The sequence below is a fragment of the Dasypus novemcinctus genome, unplaced genomic scaffold, assembly GCF_030445035.2.
Source record: "Dasypus novemcinctus isolate mDasNov1 unplaced genomic scaffold, mDasNov1.1.hap2 scaffold_98, whole genome shotgun sequence".
NCBI classification, from domain to species: domain Eukaryota; kingdom Metazoa; phylum Chordata; class Mammalia; order Cingulata; family Dasypodidae; genus Dasypus; species Dasypus novemcinctus.
In genome coordinates this window covers 1,333,400-1,350,930 of record NW_026688629.1, presented here as the reverse complement: position 1 = coordinate 1,350,930, position 17,531 = coordinate 1,333,400, and positions in this window count along the sequence as shown.

Genomic DNA, 17,531 nt, shown 5'->3' with positions numbered 1-17,531 from the left:
CTGATATTGCAGACTCAAGAGGTGTGATTCTTGGGGTGTAGGCCACCAGGGTTTAGGGGACACAGACCTGGCAACCTCAAATCTGGTTAACGGGGAGCCTGGGAGCACCGCAGTGCAATACAGCCTTCAGGGATCCCCACAGCTCAGTGCCAGACGTATGGGGGAGATCACATCCACAAACTCTGACCTATGCTTCAGAACCCCACAGTTCTCCCTCTCACTAGTGTCTCCTCTCTGGCTGTATCACTAATTCGACTTCAGAACATCTCCCATCCTGCAATCACCCGAAACAGCCACCTGTTGGGCCCTCTACACTGCAGCCAATTTAATGACACTGCAGATCAGCAGCCAGGCCCAGCTGGCGTGGCTCCAGCCGGAAGCGCAGATATCAGTGTCTGAACCCGAAATTCCCATGCCTTGCAAAAGATTCCCATAATCGGCTTCCAGACGTCTCCCACCCTGCAGGCCCCTGAACCAACCTCCTGGTGATGTCTCTTTTTTTGTGAGCGATTTAAGGCTGCTGCAGATTGACAGCCAGCCTTGGGGGTGGAGCTCTAGCCGGAAGCACTATTATTCATGTCAGAAATAAAAAATTTCCCCACCTCACACAAAACTCCTGTCTGTCTCCCGAAATTGGTCTGCGAAGGCCTCCTGCAGCTCCGCCCACCCCAGGATGGAGCATCCCACATGCAGCCCCCACCACCGTGTAAGAGAGCCTCAATTTTATCTTATATATGAATTTTCTCTATTGCCTTCCCACCAAATCAATGTCCAGACACCTCCTGCCCTGCAAAATCTTGAAACAGCCTGGTCCCAAAGAATTTCCAATGCTGCCCAGTTGCTTCTATGCAGGAGAGACACTCAGGTGCACTCACTCAACCACCATCTTGCCCCATCCATCTTCCCCTGCCTTTGAATTCAGCCCCCTGCCCTCCAGCAAGTGTGAGGGAGGAACAATTCTTATCCAACAGTGACCCCTAGTGGTGGCAGTTTTGCCTCTGACTTTCCGCCACAGAGCCGCTTTCTTTTTCCTGTAGCTTCTTCTGCCTCTTTTCTTCCCATCAGACATACATGAGAGAACTGTCCATGACACAAGAGCAGAGGTTCTCTTCTCACAAAATGATTTTAAGAGCCAAAGATGGGTTCCATATATTAGTAAAAGGGGTAAACTTTCAGGAAGAAAGAACAAAATTAAACATTTATGCACCTAAGCATGAGGCTCAAAATACATGAGGCAAACACTGGGAAAATTAAGTGGAGAAATAGATGCTTATACAAGTATAGTGGGGTAATTTAATACGAAATTATTATGACTAGACAGAACATCTCAACAAAGAATCAATAAAGAAACAAAGACTCTGAATAATACATTAGAGGATCTGGACCTAATTGACATATACAGAACAATACACCCAAATACAGTGGGATATACTTTCTTCTCAAGTGCACATGGATCATTATCCAATATACACCACATACTAAGCCACAGAATAACACTCAAAGAATTAAAAAAGATTGAAATTATACAAAGTAATTTCTCTGATTATAATGGTATGAAGCTTGAAATTAGCAGGGGCCAGAAAACTAGGTCAGACACAAATATATGGAAATTAAACAACACACTCTAAAACAAACACTAGGTCTAGGAGGAAATTACAAAAGAAATCAGGAAATACCTTGAAATGAATGAAAAGGACAACAATACATATCAAAACTTATTGGATTCAGCCAAAGCTGTACTGAGAGGGAAATTTATAGACATAAATATATAAATGAAAAAAAAAAAGAAGAGCAAAAATCAAAGACCTAACCACACCTGTAGGAATTAGAAAAAGAAAAACAAACTAACCCCAAATGAAGTAGAAAGAACTAAATAAAGATTAGAGTAGAATTAAATGAAATAGAAAATAAGAAATCACTAGAAAAAATTAAGAAAACCAAACACATGTCTCTTTGAGAAGATCATTAAGATTGAAAAACTCTTAGCTCTATCAACAAAGAAAAAAGGAGATAAGATGTAAATACACAAAATAATAAATGAAGAAGGGGATATCACATTAACCCCACAGAAATAGAGTATCAGAAAAGGATACTTTGAGAAATTATATGCCAACAAGAAGGATAATTTAAAGGAAATGAACTAATTCTTAGAAACACACAAACAGCTTACATTGACAAAAGAATTTGATGAAATCAACAGACCAATCACAAGTAAATATGGAATCAGAACCTCCCAAATAAGAAGAGTGCAGGATCAGACAGCTTCACAGGTGAATTCTACCAAACATTCCACAGAGAACTAACACCAATCCTGCTTAAAGTCTTCCAAAAAAAAAAAAACAAAAGTAGAAGGACCATTGCCTAGCTCATTCTATGATGCCAACATTACCCTAAAAACAAAGCCAAACAAAGACACCACAAGAAAGGAAAATTACAGACTAATTTCTGCAATGTCCTTAGATGCTAAAATCATCAAAAAAATACTTGCTAATCATATTCAAAAACACATCAAATGAATTATATACCATAACCAAGTGAGTTTCATCCCAGGTATATAAGGATTATCCAAAAAAAGAAAATCAATCAATGTAATACACCATATAAACAGATTGAAATAAAAAATCACATGATCATATCTACAGATGCAGAAAAGCATTCACCAAAATACATCACCCTTTTCCTGATAAAAATCCTGCAAAAGAGATAGTAATAGGAGGAAAATTTTTGAACAAGAGTATATATGAAAAAGCCACAGCTAACAACATGTACAATGGTGAAATCCTAAAACCTTTCCCACTAAGATCAAGAACAAGACAAGGATCTCCACTGCCACTGCTTCTATTTAACATTGTGTTAGAAGTACTTACTCAAGCACTTGGGCAAGAAAAAGATATAAAATGCATCCAAATTGAAAGGAAGAAGTCAAAATTTCACTATTTGCAGATATCATGATCCAATGTATGAAAGGCCCTGAGAAATCTACACCAAAACTTGTAGAACTTATAAATGATTTCAGTAATGTCACAGGTTATAATATTAATGCACTAAAGTCAGTAGCATTTCTGTACACTAGTAATGAGCAATCTGTGAAGGAAATCATGACAAAAATCCAATGTACAAGAGCAAATAAAAGAATCCAATACCTAGGAATAAACTTATCGAAAATGTAAAGGATTTCTACACAGAAAACTACACAGCCCTGTTAAAGTAAATCAAAGAAGACTTTTTTAAAAATGAAGAATATTCCATTTTCATGGATGGGAAGACTAAACTTCATTAAGATGTCCATCGTACTGAAAATGATCTACACATTTAAAACAATCTCAATAGAAATCAACACATCATTTTTATTGAATTGGAAAAACTAAATATGAAATTTAAATGGAAGGGCAAGTGTCCCCAAATAGCAAAAGATATATTGAAAAAGAAAAATGAAATTGGAGGAATCACACTTTTTGACTTTAACATTCTATAAAGCTACAGTGGTCAAAACTTCATGGTATTGACACAAGGATAAACATACCAACAAATTGAGCCAAATTGAGAGTTCTGATATAGAATCAGATATTCAAAAAGGCTACCAAACACATTCAACTGGGAGAGAATGACATCTCCAACAAATTGTGCTTGGAAAACTGGAATCCATATCCAAAAGAATTTGAAAGAAACACCATCCCACACTATATACAAAAATCAACTCAGGATTGATCAAAGATCTAAATGTAAGAGCAAACAGTATAAAGACCTTGAAAGATAATCTAGTGGAGCATTTACAGGACCTTGTAATAGGGGATATTTTTTCATCTCTTTATTGTTTTTAATGTTACACTAAAAAAATATGAGGCCTCCATATACCCCCCACCCCCCTCACCCCATTCCTCCCACATCAACAACTTCTTTCATCATTGTGGGATATTCATTGCATTTGGTGAATATAATTTGGAACACTGCTTCACCACATGGATAATGGTTTACATTGTAGTTTACACTCTCCCCCAGTCCACCTAGTGAGCCATGGCAGGACATACATTGCACAGTGTCTTTCCTTGCAGTACCACCGAGGACAACTCCAAGTCCTGAAAATGCCCCCACATCATATCTCTTCTTCCTTCTCCCTAACCTCAGCAGGTACTGTGGCCACTTTCTCCACATCAATGCTACAAATTCTTCCATTACTAATCACAATAGTTCCATAGTAGAATATCAGTAAGTTTACTCTAATCCATACTCTAATCCTCCAGCCTGTGGACCCTGGGATGTTTATGTCCACTCCACCTCTATATTGCAGGAGCTTAGGTTCCACATGGATGAAGGATGCAATTTTCCTGCTTGCAGGTGTAGGCACTCTTGGCTCTGTGGTGTGGTGGTTGACCTCCTTCACCTCTCTGTTAGGTGGCCAGGGTAAGTCCAATAAACCATACAGTATAAGTTGCAAGTCTGCTGAGGCTTAGGGCCTGACTATCACATGGACAGTCCAGAGATTCAGGTCTCCTGAATATACACCAACTCCAGCGCTAACCACAGGTCCAGTAAAAGTGACAGAAGAGGCATGTGTAGAAAGGTCATATGTGAATCCAACTCCATCACACTCAGGAAAACAAACTCCAAAGTAGGGCTCACTGACATGGCACTGAACTCCGGAGCCATCTGCCATGACCATAGAACCTATGGGTCTCTATAGCCCTCAGAAGAACCAGTACCTGAGGTTGTATCTACTTTGGCTGTCTCTGGGACCTTGCTGAGGTGTGTGTAAGCACAACCTCTCTGATGACCTCCTGACTCTCTTTTAGAGACTCATAGCCATATAAACTCATTTGTTCTTTTCATTTCCCCCTTTATTCAAGATCATAAAGCAGTTTTTAATGCCTAATATTACATATAGGCTGAGGTATTCTGCTCTTCTGAGTTGACCCTTTTATTCAAAGTCTTTTTCTAGTTACATCACCAGCTGGTGATTGGTAGTAATTCCTCAGCACCAGGGAGGGGCATCCCTGGGAGTTGTGTCCCATGATGGGGGGAAGGTAATGCATTTACATTCTGAGTTTGGCTTGAACTTCACATGCAAATCCCAAGCAGTGAAAGAAATAATAGATAAATGGGAACTCCTCAAAATTAAAACTTTTACACCTCAAAGGTGTGATGGAAGAAAATATTTGGTAATTATATATCTGATAGGTGCCTAGCATACAGCATATATAAAGAAAACATATCTAAAAACAAAAGACAAACAACCCTTTTAAAAATGGGGAAAAGAGAAAGACAAAGTAGATACAACTCCAGGTACTGGTGCTCCTGAGAGGTATGGAGACACACAGATTCTATGGTCATGGCAGATGCCTCTGGAGTGGGCCTTACTATGGAAATTGTACTCCTGAGTGTGATGGAGTTGGACTCAGATGTGACCTTTCTACACATGCCTCTTTTGTCACTTTTACTGAATTTGTAGTTTTTCACTGGGGTTGGTGTATCCTAAGAAGACTTGAAGCTATGGACTGGCCATGTGGCAGCTAAGCTCTAAGCCTCAGCAGATTTGAACCTCCTATTCTCTGGTTTGTTGAACTTGCACCGGCCAGCTAACAGGAAAGTGAAAATGGCTAACCACCACACCAGGGAACTGAGATTGCCTACAACTTTAAGTAAGAGAATCACATCCACCAACCATGTTGGATATAAGTCCCCTCTCAGTATAGAGGTGGAATGGACATCACCAACCCAGGGTCTACAGGATGGAGGAATAAATTATGGAATAGTGTGAGCTTAATGGTTTTCTACTGTAGAATTATTTTGAATAGTAAGGGAAGCAGCTGTAGCATTGATCTGGGGAAAGTGGCTATGGTAGTTGCTGAGGGAAGGGAGAAGGAAGAGTTGAGATGTGGGACATTTTTGCTACTTGGGGTTGTCCTAAATGATATTTCAGGGACAGATGCTGGACATTATATATCCTGCTATAACCCACTGAATGTACTGGGGAGAGTGTAAACTACAATGTAAACTATAATCCATGCGGTCTGGCAGCGCTCCAAAATGTAGTCACCAAATGCAAATAATATGCCACAATGATAAACAAGGTTTTTGATGTGGGAGGAGTGGGAGGGTGGTGTGTCGGAAATGGAAGAACATTTTACTTTTTTTTTCTTTTTTTTTATTGACTTTGTAATAATATTACATTAAAAATATATATGTGAGGTCCCATTCAACCCCACCATCCCCCTCTCCCCCCCCCAACAACACTCGTTCCCATCATCATGACACATCCATTGTATTTGGTAAGTACATCTTTGGGCACCTTTGCACCTCATGACAATGGTTCACATCATGGCCCATACTCTCCTCCATTCCATCCAGTGGGCCCTGTGAGGATTTACAATGTCTGGTGATTACCTCTGAAGCACCATCCAGGGCAGCTCCATGTCCCAAAGATGCCTCCACCTCTCATCTCTTCCTGCCTTTCCCCATACCCTTCGTCCACCATGTCCACTTTTCCCAATCCAATGCCACCTCTTCTATGTGGACATTGGATTGGTTGTGTCCATTTTTTAAATACAACTTTATTTTGTGATCTATGTATCTTTAAGAAACATACCATTTAATAAGTAAAAAGAAAGAATACGGAACTAGCTCATGGAATAACATGGATGAACCTTGAGGTCCTTATGTTGAGTGAAGCAAGTCAGACATTGAAGGACAAATATTACATGACTTTTGATATAAATTAAGCAAATCAAGCAGACTCAGAGAGCTATTGTCTGTAAGAGATATTTAGAGGAAATACAAAGGGAGAAGTTTGTGAGCCAATGCCCATATGGACCAAATCTATGATAAGGTGAAAGTGTGTCATTGGGTAGTGAAGGACTATGACAAAACATTGGTGATACTATTGGGTTAGGCATTGCTGGTTTGACAGGGGTGGGGTAGTGAGGGTAGGTTGGACGGCTCATGGAATTGGGGGAGGGTTGGGCAATGGACCATGTGAACGCTGGGAATTATCAGGTATGTGGCTGAATGTAAAAAGTTGAGAACACTCCTATGGCAATATGACAAGGGAGGGTTACTGCCTTATGGTGTTGGATGGGGAGCATTCAGGACAGGGTGCACCTGGGGCAGGCTTCCAGGGAGAGTGTGAGAGATCATTTTGTCATAATGTTTTGGGTCGGTGTGTGGAAACCCACATAATGAGTGGGAAGCTGTTGAACTCCCATCCTGGGGAGAACCTATATCTTCTCAAACAATGGGACAGGAGTCATTTGAGGGCATAGGTGATTCCTAAGAGGGGAGGACAAACCAGAATGTCAAGACTTCAGTGTTGCAAGTAACTATGAATCTTATCCAAGTAGTGAAGCCAGATGATCAATATTGGCCCCAAGGGGAGGCAGAGGGAGCACATAGAGTACATGAAAGGGGTATTTTTTGGCAATGGAAGTGTTCTACATGATCTTAAAATGATGGACACTGGTCATGTTAAATGTCATCAAAATTTATAAATGTATGTGCTGTAAAATGTAAACCACAATATAAACCATTGACCGTGGTTAGTAGCTATGATTTACTGCTTGTATAACAGTTGAAATAAATGTACCATCCACATGTAAAACGGTATTAACATGGGAAGGGGAAAATGGGGGAGGATGTTGGGTATATCGGGTCCCCTATATGCTGTGTGTGACTTTTCTGTGACCTAAAACTTCTTTGAAAACAAAATTTTATAGTTTTGTTTAATGGAATAAACAAAATGGAGTAAATGGAAGGAAATGTCAGTATACACACAGTACAATATATATTAAACTGATGAAAGAAAAAAGTTTTTAAAAAAATAATAGTTTTCATTATTTTTTAATATCCCAAATTTTAAATTTTATTTTAAATTTTTTTTTTGTATTTTATTTTTAATATTTAACCTATCATTATTATTTGATTTTCCTAATAATTGTATTTGGCTATTTTATTGGCTTCATTTTTGAAGAAGCTTTGGATCACAGAAGAGTTACAATTGGAGAAGGGGAGAATCATTAGTGAGGAGTGTTAGTAATGAGGGATACATGGGAGGAATTTCACTTGGAAATACACATAAGGTATATAAATGTTTTCAAATATACATGTGGCATTGCCACAGTGGGTGGAGAGACACACAATAACTGAGAGAATATTGAATTCTAATCCTGGAGAGCTCTGCTACATTCTCTAATGGAACAGCAGCAATCCCCCAAGTACAGGGGCAATGACTAGTGAAAAAATGGCCCATTGATGGACCATTGATATTGATGACTATGCTTATGATCCTTTGCTCTTCAAATTGAAACTTAGCCTTGTGTTTAGGGTGCCTAAAAGTTACCTTCTGAGATCCTCCTTGTTGCTCAAATGTAGCCTCTTTCTAAGACAAATTCAGCATAAAAATGCGTTGTCTTCCCCCCAGAGTAGGACATGACTCCTAGGGATGAGCCTTCTGTACACTGAGGGATTACCATCACCAATCAAATAGCAGGGTAACTGGAAAAAGATGTAAAGGAAAAGGGGGGGGGAGTGCAAAGACAAACGAGTTCATAAGGCTGAGAGACTTCAAAGTGAATTGGGAGGTCATTTCAGAGGTAGCACTTATGCACATCTCAGCAGGATCTCATAGACTGCCAAAATAGATACTACCCCAAATAGTGAGTCTCCTGAGAGCTCTGGAGACACCTAGGTCCTATGGTCATGGTAGATAGGTCAGGAATTTGGTGCCTTCCCAGTGGGCCTACCTTGGGGTTTGTGCTCCCCATTGTGACAGAGCTGGGACTCAGTTATGACTTCCCTACACATAGCTCATCTGTCCCTTCTATTTGAACTTATACTTGGTGATGGTGTTAGTAGGTGTACACCCAAGAAACTTAAGTCTTTGGACTGCCCATGTGCCAGCTGTGCCCTGAGCCTCAGTGGAGTTGCAACACCTACTCTCCAGTTCATTGGACCCACCCAGGGCAATTAACAAAGAGGTGAGGATGGGCAACCACTATACCAAGGAAATAAGAAAGCCTACAACTGCCAGCAAGAGCATCCCATCCATATATGGGATCAAACTCCCCTCTCAATGAGAGGTGGATTGGGCATCACCATCCCAGAATCCTTAAGAATGGGAAAGAACTATGGACTAGAGTGGACTTACTGGTATTCTTCTATAGCCTTATTGTCTATACTTATTGTTACTTATTGTAATTCTAGCAATGGAAGAAATTATAACATTGGTGTGGAGGCAGTGACCGCTGGAGGATCTGAGGGCAAGGAGAGGGAAAAACAGTTGTAACATGGGGGAATTTTGGGGACTTGGAGTTGTTCTGAATGGCTTTGCAATGACAGATAAAGGCCATTATATGTCTTCCCATAACCTACAAAATTATGTGGGAGAGAGTGTCAACTACAATGTAAACTATAATCAATGCTCAGTAGCAATATCCTGAAATGTGTTTATCAATTGCAATGAATGTATGTCCCTAAGGAAAGATGTTGTTTATGTGGGAGAATGTGGGAGCTATGAGGAGCAGGGCATATGGAAATTCCTACACTTTTTATGTAACATTTATGTAATCTAAGTACCTATAAAATAATTTTTAAAAAATAATTTTTAAAAAAGAAACCAGTTTAAGTAGGATAAGACAAAACAGCAGAGATATTAGAATGATCACTGTTTGCCCAGGCCTTAGGCAGAGGGAGGTACATTGAATAGGTGAAGCTCAGAAATTTTCAGAACAGTGAAATTATTCTCTATTATACTGGGATTGCAGGCACATGACATTATGCATTTTTCAAAACCCATTGAACTTGACAGCATCCAAGTTCAAAAATAATCTAACTGTATTGTAAATGCATCAAATGCCCTATCTGAGGGGTATGGGAGGAAAAGATGCTGAATTAGTAATATTGGATATGAACAGTGTCTGTAATATGAAATCAATGGGCACTGTACACAGGTATGCTACCCTATTTGATATTGTGTCCCATCAGGGTATGGGTTAACAAATTTTACTTGTATACCTGTACACTGGAATTAAGCAATGAAGTAAATGAATGGAATATGGGAAATATGCTTCGCAACATGGTGTGGAAGGATTCAGATAAGCAAGGGGAGGATGCTAGATTGTTCTGTTAATGATTTAGAGACAGACACATCAGTGTGAATTCGTGTGGAGGTAAATATAGTTACACAGGGTTGCATGTAGAAACACTTGCAGATATATATACATATATATATGTACATAGGATTGTGTACACATGTGTGTTTTTGTAATATCCATGGAGATGGCCCAGTAGCAAGGCACATATATTGTCCAGACTTTAGATATTAAAAGCATTTTTGCAATAAGAATTTTCTTGGAGAAATAGCTGCCTGCAGGACTAGGTCAAGAAATATACAAAAAGAGTCTGGAGTATCTCTTAGTACCAAAAAGTTAGTATGTGTTAAAATAAAACTGGTCCAGATTCATCACACATAAACACCATTTCCAAAGAGGGGCCATCTGCCCTGGTAGTTAACCCCATCGGCCATGACCATAACTCCCATGGGTCTCTTTAGCCCCCAAAGGAACCAATATCTGGGGGTTGTATCTGCTTTATCTGTCTCTCTGACTCTGCTCAGTTGTGCATGAGGGCAAACCTTCTGCCAACCTCCAGACTCTTTTTTAGAAACTCGTAGCCATATAAACTCATTTCTCCTTTCCATTTCCCCCTTACTTTAGGTCAAACAGCATTTTAAAGTCATGGTATTTTATGTAGACATGGATATTCTGCTGATCCGCATTGAACCTTCCGTATAAGGTCATTTTCCAGTTGCATCATCAGTTGGTAGTTGATAGTGGTCCCTCGTTGCCAGGGAGGCTCATCCCCGGGTGTCATGTCCCACGCTGGGGGGAAGGCATTGCATTTACATGCTGAGTTTGGCTTCGAGACTGGCCACATTTGAGTAACATGAAGGCTGACAGAAGGAAATTCCCAGGCACAAAGTTGCTCTAGGCCTTGTTCTTATTTTGGGTTTATCAGCTCACAAGCATAGTCATTAGCATCAGGGGCTCACTGTTGAACCCTCACTCCCTCCCGGTCCCTGCCACTGTACCTGGGAGACTGTCGCTGCTCCCCTAGGGACCACGACAGAGCACCACTGGCCAGGAACCCAGTACCCCCCCTACTGTGGTTTTTAATTGTTGCCACTATGAGTATATCCAAACATTACCATGCACCCTGGACATATGTTCTGTACAGCTCCCTGTCAGTCATATATCACCTGTCATTGGTATCCCATACCAGTATCCCTCCATTGCCATTGTTGAAACACTCTGTGATCCAGAACTCCCCGAAATTTGAAGCCCAATATAATGTCATGGTCCCTTACTAGGGAATGGCATATAGCGATGAGTTTAAAGGATAGATAAAGAACTTGGATAAAGTTAGATAAAGAAAATGGTGTTTATGTGTGATGAATCTGGACTCAGATGGGATCTCCCTTCATAAGACTTTCATGCTAAAGTGCTGGAGGTGCAGTTAATCTTGGGGTTTAAGATATATTTAGGGGATTTGAATCTCTGGACTGACAATGTGATAGCCAGATCCTGAGCCTCAACAGACTCCAGCACCTACAATCTGATTTATTGGACTTACCACACTCAGCTAAGATGGAGTTGAAGAAGCACAACCACCACGCCATGGAGCCTAGAGTGATTACAACTGAAAATGGGAGGATTGCATCCAGCATCCAGGTGGAACCTGAGCCTCCTCTTGACATAGAGGTGCAATGGACACAACCAATCCAATGTCCACATAGAAGAGGTGGCATTGGATTGGGGAAAGTGGACATAATGGACAAAGGGTATGGGGAAAGGCAGGAAGAGATGAGAGGTGGAGGCGTCTTCGGGACATGGAGCTGCCCTGGATCGTGCTTCAGAGGTAATCACCGGACATTGTAAATCCTCACAGGGCCCACTTGATGGAATAGAGGAGAGTATGGGCCATGATGTGAACCAATGTATATGAGGTGCAGAGGTGCCCAAAGATGTACTTACCAAATCCAATGGATGTGTCATGATGATGTGAACGAGTGTTATTGGGGGGGGAGAGGGGGGGTGGGGGGGTGGGGTTGAATGGGACCTCACATATATATTTTTAATGTAATATTATTACAAAGTCAATAAAAAATAAAAAAATTAAAAAAATAAAATAAAATAAAACTGGTAATGTTGGGGATAATTTCAAATAGACACAGGACATAGCCAAAAGGGTTCCAAAGGTCAAAACTGGAATAAACTGAAAAACAAAATAAAGTAGTACTGTATCACAACACAAAATAAGAAATAAATGTCATGAGGCAATCCTAATATAAATAATTGATTTTTAAAAGATACATATTTATTGTGAAGATGAATTTCATAATACATGGAGATATTTTTCTCTCAAGGCAGTGGCACAAACATCACACTCCTGAATGTGGGCTTCACGTATTGATTTCATTCCAAAAGCCATATATGGAAATGCAGAGATTGATGAGTATTGCGGAAGCTGGGGGAAGCTCCAAACACTTTTGATCAAGGTCAACATCAACAGTGATAAATCATGTTCATAGGATGCACCCTAGATATGATGCAATGAAAATAACACATTATCCTGGTATCTTCCTCCAAAATCCCATTAACCCTGTCTAAACATGAGAAGAATATCAGGCAAATTCAGAGTGAGGGGCACTTTACAAAATACCCGACCTACACTCCTCAAAATATACAAGTCATAAAACATGAGGAGAAAATCTGAGATGTTGTCACTGCCTGAATGGCTTAAGAATTTTTGAAAATAAATATAATTTGCTATTCTGGCTTGGAGGTGTTAAGATATTGGAAAAGCATGTGAGAAGTTCTTGAAAATCCTCTCTACTATCCTTGCACCTTTTCTGTAAATCTAACACAGTTTAAAAATATTAATTTTATTAATAAATAAATTATTAGTGAAGTGCAAAATTCCAGTAACTTTGAACTCCAAGGTTCAATCCATGACAATTACATTTACATACCTTGGATAAGAATAAAGCATTGCTGCCTCACATTCTTCTTCCATTAAATCAGAATAGTGAAAAACAATTTCATGGAATAATTGAATTAAATGAAATAATGAATACAAAATGCCTGACATTGTGCTTAGGATAAAAATGAATATTTTTCTTTGCAGTCCAAGCCCACACAGATTCACTTACCACTACAATTGTGCTATTTCCATACCTCATCCTCTCTGTAGGGTTTTGGCAACAGCGATCGTCATGTTGACTGAGAGTAAGCTTTCATCATGGCAAGTAATTTCACGACCATCACCTTCTATAAACCTGCCCTGACTCTCAATAATTTAAAACATAAATACCCATCTTGTGGACAAAACACCAGGCTCTCTATACTATGGCTACTGCAAAACTGGTCAGGATGCTCATTCCCTTTTCACATCCTACCCCTTCATTGTTCATCAGATAGCAAGAACTAATTTTAAAACCTCACCACACCATATGGTTATATTGATTGGATTGTTTCCCTCATGTTTCTTCTTGGTGTGCTTCTACATCTTTCTCCTCTTGAAGTTACCCCAATCTCTACTTTCATTGTCAGTGCATTCATCTCCCTTGTGAAGCCTTCACTTGTCTCCACAGAATGAGCATAAACTTTTAGATCCACTTCACCAGGATGTCAGTGCCATCTCAGGGTATTTCATGCAGACACTACTATTTTTGCTTGCACATAATCTCTATAAGATGTGGAAGAATATTTTACTCATCTCTTTATTCACAAATTATTATTTCGTAACTTCCATGATGTGTTTGATGACTAAATGGTTGTTGAGTGACTAAAATTAAAAATGAATGAGGGATGTGCAGAAAGGTCACGTCTGAGTAAAATTCCATCATTCTCAGGAATACAAACTCCAAAGTAGGGCCCACTGATATGGCACTGAACTCCAGAGCCAGCTGCCATGACCATAGAACCTGTGGGTCTCTGCAGCCTTCAGGAGAACTAGTACCTGGGCTTCTATCTACTTTGGCTGTCTCTGGGACCCTGTTGAGGCATGCACAAGCACGACCCTTCTGATGACCCCCTGACTCCTTTTTGGAAACTCATAGCCATATAAACTCATTTCTCCTCTCCATTTCCCCTTTTTATTCAAGGTCAAAAAACAGTTTTTAACAACTGTTATTACGTTATTACATGAAGGTTGAGATATTCTGCTGGTCTGAGTTGACCCTTTTATTCAAAGTCTTCTTCTAGTTACATCATCAGCTGGTGCTTGGTAGTAATCCCGCAGCACCAGGGAAGCTCATCCCTGGGAGTCATGTCCCATGCTGGGGGAAAGTAATGCATTTTCATGCTGAGTTTGGCTTAGAGAGTGGCCACATTTGACCAACATGGAGGATCTCAGGAGGTAACTCTTAGGCAAACTGCACCTCTATGCCTAGTTCATATTTTAGGCACACAGGCTCATAAGCATAGTCATCAGTATAAAGGGCTCATTGTTGGGCCATCCTTATTAGTCTTTGTCATTGCATTTGGGGATTGATGCTGTTCCATTGGGGAATGTGATAGAGTTCCCTAGTTTAGGAACTCAACATTCCCTTATTTGAAGTTTTTAATTGTAACCACTATGAAAATATCCAAACATTTTTATGTACTCTATATACATGCCTGGAGAACTCCCTCCCAACCATGTGGCTCCCATCAATAACATCCCACACAGTGTTCCTCCCCTGCCAGAGTTGAACCTCTCTGTTCACACTGAGACTATTTTAATACTTACTCTTTGAAATCTAAATATGATTTTGAAAATAATTGATTCTTCCTTCCAATGTACAATATATAGTCAAAATAACCTGCTGGATGTTGATTACATTTAGAATATTAAAATTTTGTTCAACACACACACAAAAAACTTCTTAAAAAATGAAGCCTAATATATTGTCAAGTTCCACAAATAATAAAGTGGAAGATAGTGATGGATTTAAAGGTTAGATATAGAATACATAGTAATTTAGAAAAACTAAATAAAGTAAAAATAAATTGTGGTATCAAAAAATGAAAATGCTTCATTTTTGATGTTTTGTCTTTCATTAATGCAATAGGTGTTGCCCCGTATGTACAGTGGCAAGGCAATTTCATTTCTTCCTCAGTGTCTACATCCTTTCTTTTTTTCTAATTATTTGTTTTGTCTTCACAAAATGTTTAGATCACAGTAATTCACATATATAATATAGGGTATTCCCACATATCCAATATCAAACATTTTGTTCCTTCCCTAGCAATGATATTTTTACATGTTCATATTGTGTTTGCTGCACTTGATGTACAGATATTGAAACATAAATTTCAACCAAGGTTCCATGTTAGCTTACATTATGATCTATATTTTAGACTATACAATTTTCTAAATTTTTAGGTATCTTATGTTTTACATTATAGTTTACATTTTAACCTATAGACTTTTATACAATTTTGGTGTAATTTAACATGTCCTATATCCATCATTGCATGATCTTGTGGAACACTTCCATTACCCTACAGTTACCCTGATTCCATCTATTCAATACCCCTCTCCCCCTCCCCAGAGCACCCACTGTGACAATCAGTCTTCATTACTTGAAGGACCATATTCAGAGATACTTGCAACAGTGTTGATGGTTTGACATACTCGACTGTCCTAACCCATTTAGAGCCACCAGTATTCTTGACACATTTCCCTGTTTGAGAACATCAGTCCTCAGGATGTGGGTATAACTTCACACTAATTGTATGGATCTCCACCGAGTGATATAACCCACTATGACAAAATGAGCATTCACACACTACCTGGAAGCCTGACCTGTGTAAGATGTCCCTGCTTAAGCATCTTAAACAGGTAAACTTTCTTATTATATTTTCTAAAAAGTTTTCTCAACATTACAGTTTCAACCACATACCTGACAATCTACTATGTACAAATATTTCCCCACCCTCCCCCAATTTTTAGGGCCATCTGACCCTTCCTCCCATCCCTCACCCCCCTCAAGCCATCAAAGCTCCACCCAAGGCATCCCTATGCCCCCATTTTATCCCTTCCCTCTACAAATACTTACATACAGCTTATCATAGATTTCACCCATGTAGGTGTTAGCTCTCTTCCAAACTTTCTTTAAGCCTATCAACCAGTCTGTAGCTCTCTGAGACAACTTATCATGTAATATTCGTGCTTCAATGCCTGGGTTGCTTCACTCAACGTAAGGTTCTCAAGATTCATCCATGTTATCACATGTGTGTGTACTGTATTCCATCTTATAGCTGAGTAGTAGTCCATTGTATGTATATGCCACATTTTATTTATCCATTCATCTATTGATGGGCATTTGCATTGATTCCAACTTTTGGCAATAGTAAATAATGCTGCTATGAACATTGGTGTGCATGTATCAGTTTGTATCCTTGTTTTCATTTCTACTGGGTAAATACCCACTAGTGTAATTGCTGGGCCATATGGCAAATCCATAGCTAGTTTTTTTGACAAACCAAAAAACTGTTCTCCAGAATGGCTGTATACTTCTGCATTTCCACCAGCATGAGTGAGTGTTCCCAGTCCTCCACATCCTCTCCAGTACTTGTAGTCTTCTGTGTTTTTGATAGCTGCCAGTCTAATGGGAGTAAGATGGTATCTCATTGTACTTTTGATTTGCATTTCCCTAATATCTAGTGATTTTGAGCATTTTTCATGTGCTTTTTAGCCATTTGTATTTCTCATTTGGAGAAGTTTCTATTTAAGTCTTGCCACTTTTTAAAATGGGTGGGTTGTCTTTTTATTTTTGAGATATAGGAATTCTTTATATTTGAAGGATATTTGTCTCCTATCAGATATATGGTTACCAAATATTTTTACCCATTGGGTAGGCTCTCTTTTCATTTTCTTGACAAAGCCCTTTGAGGTGTAAAAGGCTTTAATTTTGAAGAAGTCTCATGTATCTATTTGTTCTTCTACTCGTGCTTTTGGTGTGAAGTACATGAAGCCATTTCCTATTACAAGGTCCTGTAGGTGTTTCCCTACATTGAGTTCTAAGGTCCTTACGGTCTTGGCTCTTATATTCAGGTCTTTGATCCATCTTGAGTTGATTTTTTATTAAGGTGTGAGTTGGCAATCCTATTTCAGTGAGTTTGGTGGTCCTATGAATATCATATGAATGTATCTATGAGGAGCTATATCAGAATTTTCAAATTGGTTCCATTGGTCAGTGTGTCTCTCCTTGTGCCAGTACCATGCGGTTTTCACTACTGTACTATGTTTTGAAGTCAGGTAGTGTAATTCCTCCAATTTTGTTTTTTCTTTTTCAATATGTCTTTGGCTATTCGGGGCCTCTTTCCTTTCCAAATAAATTTCATAGCGAGTTTTTCTAGTTCATTAAGGAATGTTGTGTTTATTTTCATTGGGATTACATTGAATGTGTAGATCAGTTTTGGTAGGATAGACATCTTAATAATATTTAGCCTTCTTATCCATGAACAGGGAGTATTCTTCCATTTATTTAAATCTTC